General features: G+C 33.0%; 1 protein-coding gene across 1 annotated transcript in view; it reads left to right on the top strand.

The window, feature by feature from the left end:
• Positions 1–7,384: 7,384 nt before the first annotated feature.
• LOC124369281 (adapter molecule Crk) overlaps positions 7,385–10,608 on the top strand; it is a 35,763-nt gene continuing 32,539 nt past the window's right edge. Inside the window, exon 1 of the mRNA XM_046827197.1 lies at positions 7,385–7,693. The gene's annotated coding sequence lies outside the window, so the exon portion shown is untranslated. The remainder of the gene's footprint in view (positions 7,694–10,608) is intronic.

The following is a 10,608-nucleotide window of genomic DNA, read 5'->3' as shown; positions in this document are numbered from 1 at the left end:
ACCAATCGTATATGCGATTGACGCGTGCCTGGCAGCGTCAGATGGAAACGTTCCTTACTTTCTGAATAGCCTTCGTATAAATATGTTTCTGTTTTATTCACTGTATTACTTGAGCTATTTTTGAGTTACGAATAATATTTATCGTCTTACTATTTTCGATTTTACTTGTTACCGTACGATATATTATGAAGTACAATTCCGTCCTGGGATTGTGTCAGAACAGCATATATACGAAATGACAAGAGAATTTTAATAAAACAAATTTATAGAGGAAAATCATTTAACCGTTAATGTAACACATATTGACAATATCTGTAATTTGAATAATACATCTATTCTTATAGGATAAACTGTTTGACTTTGCGTGGCTTAGACAAATTTATGATATTTAGAATTATTAACAAATATCCTTAATATCTGATTTATTTTTGTGACTTAAGATCCTATTAATCTTCTTGGGGTGTAATTATTACATTAAATTGATACGTATGGGGTTTGCAATAAATGACTAAGAACGTACAGAACTTTCTAGAAGGTAGAATTTTCTTCTTGGAGATTTCTTGCCGTCTAATACCTATTTCGATCTAATATTGCCTGCGAATAATGTCGTGTATACTATTTCGAAGATATAATTCGACTGTGACAAATGGAATAAATCCTTATAGTCCAAACTTACGATGGATCGCAAGGACTTCGTCTCTGAGGCTGACTACATACTAATTTGTTCATTACACAACCGGTATACAACAATACCGCAAGTATGCAAGTATAAGTCGCAGCTCCCGCTCCCAGGTTGCACCACCGGTAAGGGCATTTTAGTTTTACGATTGTTCAATTTATTTAATTACAATATTACTCGTAAGTACGGTATAAAGAGTGTGAATATCAGAAATATACAATTACGATGATATAATAAAAATATTAATAATATGTCCCCAATGGTCAGTCATCTAATGGAAAACCATAACGAGGAGCCTTCAATGAGGCCAAGGAAACTCATTTAAATACTTTACAACGTGATATGCACAAGCTTAACATTTCTTTATTTTTATACACAATAAAATATAATATCAATGGTAAATGAATACAAATTTTCCAATAATAAAATTGATGTTGGAAATATGTATTCATTTACCAATCATATTAAATTACACTTTTTCCAATGCTCCAAGATTCTAAATAATAACATATACTTTTATTAGTACATCTAAGGTTACATAATTATTATTTCAAAGAGCACATAGTCAAGTTTTGCATGTTGTAGGAATCTGTACGTTGGAATATACTAATTGATAAAGACTGGTTAGTGGTTTGACACTAATTACAGTTTGAAAACAAAACAACCACAATGCAAACCTATGGGATACACTTCGATGTTTCAAATGTATACATTTCGTTCAAATGTTTTTAGTGAGAAACTTTAATTTGCCAAATATTTTTTTTAGATTTGAAATAAGTAATATAAGTTATATGTTTCAAACCGTAGGTTCCTTGTTAAATCGTTAGGAACTGCACTATTTGGTTTGGGACTGTATTTCTCTTGTGTTCTTTTTCTATTTCTTACTTTTGGTTTGTGTTTGAATTAAAATAAGTAAGACAAGATCAAACAGATTTAAATGTGTCAAGCGGTTCTTTCACTTGTTTATTAATTCCGTAACAATACAATTTTTTAATACATCACTATAAAATTTCCTTCAGTGGAATTCCTAGCTTATTTACTTTAACTGTGTACTGAGATTACAGAATTACATTTCTCACATTGATTTCATCTCCAGGTCTGTCCGAATAACATCCAAAATAAGAATCATTAAATTAGAAAATATGTATAAGGCCTTCTGCGTCATCTTTTGCCTCCTTCGGCAAGTTACAGTTTCTTTTAACTGTTTGTAAGCTGAAATAATTTAGGCCAAGTATTGTGCGACGGAGGATACTGGCTTACACTCTCGAACTGGTGTCAGAAGCTCTGTATAGTGATAATTTTGTTTGATTTAAAAGTATACCCTATCTGTCTGGGATGTAGGTAAAGATTTTAAGGTTGGTTGAGACAGTTGAACAAGCCACAACTTTTATTTAAGTTATTTTTAACTGCATGAATATTGACCAAGTAGGAGCATCCCAGTCTATGGTGAATATAATGCAGCTAGATTGAGTTCTTAGAACCTTCGTGCACGCCTTTAAATTGGCATCCGTGACTGGTAGTTAAAGTTTGATTGAGGAGGAGGATCTGGTTTCGTGGTATGCCATATGCCCTTAGCATAACCTCACAACTGAACTGATAGACTGGCCAAACTAAGTGAACATGCATGTCCCTTCGCTTCGTCACTCTGCAGATCACGCACCTTATATGCACGTTGCGCAATCTCTTCAACACTGTTAGTACAATTCACTAGATCGAATTCCTTTCAACGGCAGCTGATATTTTTGCTGATCTAAATATAAAAATCTAAGCGTAATTAATATTAATTGACTATATTAAACTAACCAATTGTTAAACATCATTTATTAAATCTTTGTTTAATGTTATTGTTGTTATTTACTTTAGCTTAAGTTTTTAATATTTTAACAGGTTTAATCTTATTTATTTTTTTGAGAAATTGATTTGATCTTATTACGATATATAGGTGCGAGCTACAGGATATATACAATAATCCCTGAATTTATTTTGAAACATTAACTGCATACTACAAACTTGCTTGGTTTTGTGGACAATATTAACGTAGAGTCAAATCAAAGTGAGGAAGAGCTTCAGACATTACGAAAGTGTTAGAATCAAAATTTAATTTAGAGAAAAATATTAGGCAGGAAGAAATGGGTACATCTTTTAAACTCCCAGACAAAACTGCGTCTGAGATTCAATAGTTGAACGAGAGCATTGAGATAATGCGAGTGGCACTGCCGCAGCGAAACATGCACATTTAACTGTTAATCGTTGTAAAAGACTCCTTAAAACATAAGTTAGATATGTACACTATTATTAAGAACTTAAAGTTAAGTTCGAATTAGAAAAACAAGAAATTATCAATCTAAAAGATGTCAACCAATAAGTGGCTGGAGGATGGTATCAACGAGTATTTTTAATCCATGCAGAGTACTGCCGGGAATTTGGGTAATTGTTTATTTATTAGTCTCGAAAAACGTTAAGGCAAAGCACAGTCTGTGAGTGATGGTAAATATTTGCGTTGTAATGCTCCTGGTAAAATGCATGTGTCTTCTGGCGCGTTGTGAGCAAGTTATTGTAATCCTCTACAATCGTGTCTACAATCCTTGACTAAGATGGAATTGTCACTGTAAGTATAAATGAAACTAAATTCAGTAATGTATAATTAATAAGTGACTCAATTATTAGTTTTACTGGTGAATTGAGTTTTAGGAGAGGAGTTAACTACGTTGGAACTTTGCCTAGTAGGTAAAAAAGGATTAAAAAATTAGACTGTTGAGATACAATAGTAAAGTTTTGAGTTGTTTATTTCTATTTAGGTACAAATAATCTTATAAAAGTGGTATTAGGGTCGAGTGGGTTACAACGGAGGCCTTAGAATGTGTGAGGCCCTGCATGGCATGGCCGACCTTTCGTTTGCCATGAAAACCCATGTTCCTAATGCTACGGCGTGTGTTAACAGTATTGATACGATCGGACATAACATATCAATCTCTCTTTGACTTTAACGAACAAGTAGTATTGATATGCAATAATGTTTATGTACGTATTGTTGAGGCAGATTGTTGGATGAAGAGATATCATCTTGCTAGGGATGGAAGACATCTGAACAGCAGAGGTAGCTATCAGCGAGGGAGATTATTCTCAGATGTCTTTGCTGCAATTGATCGAGAGCAGATTTATGACACTGTAAGTTTAACCTATAGCATGGAAGCAATGTTTCCATCTGTAATGAGGTGCGTTCACTAACCAAAGCAATTCAGTCTGAATATTCCAGTACAGAAATTTGTTGTAGAGGAAAGAACGTCTAAGAACATTCCAGAGGGACGCTTAATTCTCCATGCAAACTGAAAGTGGTTTTTCATAATGTACAGGGCCTTGCTAGTAAGCTTAATAGTTTCCAGTGTTTATTGATTCTGACGATCCGGATATTGTATATGTAACAAAACACCATTAAGAATTTTGAATTTGAAGTTATATCCTCACGTGGGTTTCATGGCATCACAGTCTACCATCACAAATCTATGCAAAAGGGAGGAGTGTGTATTTTCGGCAAACCTTCAATTTAATCCGAGGGAATTAAATGTTTAATGTTTTTGCCTGGAAAGTAAGTGTGAGCTTTCTGCTGCTAGGTTTAATTTTAACAACGACAACACATTCTTAATTGTCAAGGTTTATTAGCCATATTCTTCCTCAATACAGTATCATGAAACCTCTTACATATATCTACCAGCTTGTCTTGGAAAGGTAATAAGTCCAGAGGTTAGAACAATTGTTGATGATTATTTTTATGCCAATTTATCAGTTGCTGATATTACGGTTAACAACTTGATATACATGATGGCTTTCCATAATTAAAAAAAATAAGATAATGTCGTATACCAGGGAATAAAAAAAACTCCTCGGTAGATCATGTCTTCACTGATCTTCCTGATGATATGTTCAGCTATTCTGTCTTAATAACTTAATTCCAATCACCATTCACGGGTGACAATTTGTCAACCCCAAGTGACGCTAATCACCCTAGGTACTTACTTAGGCGATCTTTTTTTGATTGACAATGTTCGTATCTTCATACATTTACTGAGTAAAGATACATAGTCCGGCGTCTACGAGTCATATAGTATGAACTATAAAATGTGTCTTTTCGATTCCTTGTTATCCTTTTGTTTTGAATAGGCATTTCAAGAGAAGAAACCCAGAATTGTTAGGAGTACCTGTCACGGCAAGGTGTACAACTACCTTATATATATATATATATATATATATATATATATATATATATATATATATATATATATATATATATATATATATATATATTTAAGTAACTGTCAACAGACAGGCCTAAGAACCTAACATTGTGTTCAGGAAACAGCCCGTCCCATTTTCTCTAAACCACCGGGCAATCACATTAGATCCCTGACGTCATTGGTATATATACATATATATATATATATATATATATATATGTATATATACATATATATATATATTTCATATATATAAAATGGTTTAACTATAAACACTGGTAAGACCAAATTACTAGATTTCACAATCGTAGAGAAGCACTATGATAGTCTCTGCGTTTAGATCGATGACGTGGGGGCTGTTTCCTGAACACAATGTTAAGTTCTTAGGCCTGTCTGTTGACAGTTACTTAAATATTTCCTCATATATAAACGATGTAGCACGGAAGATGCGTTCTGGATTATTTGTACTGCGTAGACTTGCACACTTCACAGACACTTCTGTCTTCTTACAGCATACTATGCTCTGATTTTCCCATACTTAACTTACGCTGTGATAATCTGGGGACCAGAAAGAATTTATTCTAAGTTGTATTTTATCTTACAGAATAAGAAATTGCGGATTATTTATAGGATTCATGAAAGAGAGTCTTACAAAGCTATTTTTAAGAAGTTTCAAATCCTAACTTCCCAAGCCCTTGTATATTTTATATGTTTTGTTTAATAGAACTGTAATATGTTTCAGTATTTTATTTCACAATCTAAATACAGCATTAAACAAAAATAAATAAAATATCCCTTTCTATACTACATCGTTTTAATCGCATTTATTATAATGCCATAGTATTATTCAACGCAATACATTAACTTTTAGAGTATAGTTAGATCTAGATGGTTTTAAAAGGAAGCTTAGAGTATTTTTACTAGAAAAATGTGTATAATCTGTACCTGACTATGTCATGTACAAATTGTAGTTATTGATAGATTATGTTTGAACGTAAATTTTGACGCAAGCCAATACATGTCTTTATGTTCCATGGCAATAAAGATGATTTTACTTTGACTTTAATTCATCAGACATACAGCTGTTGTAAAATTTCTGACCATTACAATCAGTGATGCCTGTTTCAAATATAACGCTCAATTATGGCTCGTCATGTTCTTTAATTTATTTTCCTCTCAGTGCATATAAAATATTTCTTTTGTGTTTTCAATACATTAGTTTACGTAACTAAGTACGGTACGAGAGATTATAAGACCTCTTAAGGGTCTAGGCGACCAGTCCTTCCGAATGGTGGGCACCACGACAAAGGTTGCCGATCTATCCTGTATAGGCGTCCCTGCTAATAGTAACTACACAGTTCTTTCTACTTTTGATTTGGACTGAATAAGTTACAACCACTTAGAATTAGCTTATGTTTATTCACCTTAAAAATAGTTATTGCTAAATCTGCACACTAGATTCTACTGAGTAGATTTTACTTTTCATTCATTTCATCCTATTTCTCATAAATTAACTACGTCTTAAATGATATCACTAGAGAATGGTGTTCGGTCAGGTAATTTTGTTTTCCAATCTATCACTTTTAATAGTGTCATTTCAGGAAACTGCGGGCCGCTATCGTGAAATGTTCAGGAGCACCATTGTGTAAAACCATATTCGACGACGGATGAAAATACTAATTTTCCATCAGGCATTGCGGCATTTTACGAATAAAGACACGTTGACGCTAGGAGGAACAATGGCATGTTCATTAGAAAACACATTTTAATGGTGAAAGATCAGAAATTAATAGAAAATAGTTCATGTTATTATGAACTCAAACGGCATTTGGGTACTATTCCTCTACACACATTGCTCACCTCAATAATTCTAAAATCTAACATTTGGCTACGCAGTCTGTTTGAAACTATCCAGAATGACTGGTGAAGATGGGAATCGACGTTGACACGTGGTTTTAATTTAAAATGGATTGCAAACAACTTGTGAAAAGAGCTATGGCTGGTTTTAAAGCCAACGAATGTACCGTAATTGAGACTTTACAGAAAAATATATCATGCAGATGGCATCCGAGATATGTTGATGTTGGATAAGTTGCCTATCTGCAGGCACATAACAAATTATTAGTTTTCTCTCTATACCGAAACATCGTATACGTCAAGTAATCTAGCAAAAATACTTCTTACTTCAACCTAAATCAATTGTAATAAGTTGCTCACTTATTCCAGAATCATCCCAAATACAACATAAAGTAATGACTGATATGCAGCCAGTAACCAATCAAGATTATTGTTTTTACCAGTAAATGTTCACACCATAACTGCATTCAATAAGATACCGCTTATATACAGTTTCCAAAAGCATCAGATAGTGCAGTTGACTTTGTCGGAAACACTTTACAAAGTAGACCTCACATACAGGATATACAATGACCAACAAAGTCTGTCACTATTTAAGAGGCTTGTAGAATCCACAGCCCTGTAGAATTTGGTTATTGGGATTTGGGATGTCACTTTTCAGAATGTTAGGAAGTATATATAGATTAGTGAGATTAAATTCTCTTAGATAAAACATCACTTGTTAGTAATTTCGTAGTAAATAGTTTATTTGATATGAAATATTTTAAAGCCTTCTGTGACCCTGCAAGTGTTAACTCTGTACGTGTTTAGCTCTTTACATGTGACGGAATTCTACTTCAAGTGAGAGTGTCCTCCTTATAAGTGTCACTCTGTCCGATTAAGGTTCACAGTGTAATGATAATTTAAAGAGCGAGTGCCTTGTAACGTAAGTATCTACAGTGTGATATCGAGTTATAAGATTTTTATCAGTGTTAACACAATGACGCCATGTAGATTTTATTAATGACAATGTTGAAATGTACACTTTTCTGCTAGATTCATCACACATGAAGGTTATGTCCAACAACCTGCATTGACTGCATAAATTAGGATGATACAGCCCATTCGAATTAATATTAAAGTACTGAAATAAATATTTTTATATGTATTTATGTATAACTTTAATATTTTTGAACTAATTTAAGGTGAGTTGTACTTTCATCCTGGTGCAATTGCCTTCACAGTCTAAGGTATCCTAAAATTGTAATTTCATTTTGGCTAGCCTATAGGTCTACTGAAATGAAATGAAGGTGGTTTAGTTTTGACACATTTTTTTAAATTTATGTAAATAAATAGTACTAAAAACAAAAAAGTTGTGACTTTAATATTAAAAAATGGATATCAGTGGCATATTGAGATGTCTTAACATAACTTATTTACAATATGCAGGACATGATTTTAATTAGCTATAAAGTAGTAGGGACATATCCTACTTGTTTTATATTAGCATTCTTAACCCAGTTTAAATATTCCATTTTACGAATAGGCTTAATTTTGTAAGGCAAAGATTTTACTTTTTATGTATAGCCTGAATTTGATCAATTCATGTAATTTTAAACCTGATTACCAGTCAACCTAATTTTGAGCAATTATTAGTCAATTTCAAGTTCCTTCATATTTTAGTATGAGAACTAGGCAATCCTTTGAAGGTAAGAAGCATAAAATGAAGCCATCGTTGATGTTACCAAGCGATAAGAAGGTATTATGTCACTTCACGTGGGTTAACAGGTATGTCAACACTGTCAAATTAGTCCTTTGTGTGTTAGCGAGTCTATAATATATATTTTAGAAGAATAAAAGTAAATTTATCCTTACCTTCTTTAAGTAATCGATATGCTGTCCATCAGGATTTCAACAGTAATTAATGGTTTGAATATAGGTACTATGTCAGAATGTTTTTACCGTTTTGGCCAGCAGATTACTGTACTGCAGATTGGCGTCGAAGGCTGATTATGGGAAGATAACATAAACAAATTCCTCTGGCCATCAGTACAGGCTTTAGTAGTTCCTGTGCCACATTACACTTTTGGCAGAAAAAGAGAAACAGCCCTCAAGACAGTTCTAAAAATAAAACTCAGGTTAACTACTTAAGTGCCTCAACCCCTTTTCAGGTTGAACGAGATAAGACACATGGACAGTGAAGATCTTATCGCTCAGCATCATTAACAATGGCTATATTGCACTTAATTTTCTTGTTTCCTGCTTTCTACGAACTGCCTAATAGTCATAGCTAAAATAGCAAAGAAAATGAAATAAACCTATTAATTGCTCAAAATGACCAAAATTCAGGTTTTGGTAAACTCTTACTTTTACCCACTACATATTATTTGTTGATTATTCAAATGAGAAATACTTCCAGGAAATAAATTGTTAAAAGCCTTAAAAATAGAAAACCCTTGAGGTAAACTAATGATATATCACTGAGACCTCTGATATATCGCTGATGTCGACGAATGAAAAATATCTCTCGAAATAGTTCCTAGACTATTACTAACAGATCAATTTTTAGAGATTCTATTCACAAATGCCTGAGTGACCTAAAATTGTTATAAACTCACCTAACCATAATTTCTTAGGCAAGGAATCAGCATCATGTATATATTAGTAATTTTCTATTTCAAATTAATATTTTAGTGCCTCATAATTTCTCCAGGAAGTGGAAGTGTACTGGTATATTGTATATTGCCCATTGGAGATTGTTAACATTATTTTGTTTTAGATCAGTTGTGTTATTGTGGTTAAATTATTTTTGAATTCTGTGGTGATTAAAACACTAAAGATTTTGTCCTATGCCCCAATCATCACTTCATTAGTGCCTTCTGTAGAAGAAGAATTACTCTTACCACTTAGAGTGAAATTAAGTTCAAGGCCCTATGGCTCTCGCAAAGATTACAGTTTTATGCTGTATCGAATTAGTGTTTAGGCTAGGCTACTGGGATTATGTTTACGTTAATTATGTTAGCTATAACAATCTAAGACAACTTTTATCAATTTATGAAAATAGTATGTTTTCAATTTCAGACAAATGTTTAGACGGCTGAGATCCATAATTGCACAATAGTTGATAATATGTATGAAATTTAGATCATATCCCAAATATTCCATATTCTAGGGAACAGACAGAAATCTAGGTTTCTGGGTGAGGGGATAATAGGCTAAGGAGTGGTAGGCATTGGTGGAGGGGATAATCGGGATACCAGTATTCACACGAGGAAAGTGTTTTCCATCATTTTTGCAAGTTTCTATCTCTATAGTGAAGTTTGATTGTTGATTTTTCATTTATGGTCTTTGTCTTGTTTAGCAATACATATATTATTTGTGCATCTCGTTATTTTATTTTATTTTTTACCTTCTCATGATCGGTCAGATTTTGTTGCGTTGTATTTCTCAAAATAAAGACGTTGTTCTTTGTGTTTTGTCGTTGTCATTACCCATTTTGTATTCGAGTTGTGTTGTGTTTGTTTGATAGTAATCTAATGGTTTTACCTAGAGCTATATGTGTAGTGGGTGCTCTATAAAGTATTTTATTGTGTTAGATCGACGTTCTGATATTTTATCATTGTTAGTTCAACATGGGATTTTAAATTCCTTTTATTTGTGTAACAAATATATCAGAAATTGTTGTCCTGCTATACACTATTGTTTTATTGTTTTGAATGGTTTTAATATGATTAGGTGAGTTTGTAACATTTAGTAAACACTACAGTGATCACTGAACGTACTGCCGTAGTCCACACTGATGGCCAGAGGCATTACTGTTAGCCCGTTTAACTACTAGTGACTTTTACAAGATTAAAAAAA

Source organism: Homalodisca vitripennis, chromosome X (genome assembly GCF_021130785.1).
Source record: "Homalodisca vitripennis isolate AUS2020 chromosome X, UT_GWSS_2.1, whole genome shotgun sequence".
Taxonomy (NCBI): domain Eukaryota; kingdom Metazoa; phylum Arthropoda; class Insecta; order Hemiptera; family Cicadellidae; genus Homalodisca; species Homalodisca vitripennis.
This window is presented reverse-complemented; position numbering and strand designations above follow the sequence as displayed.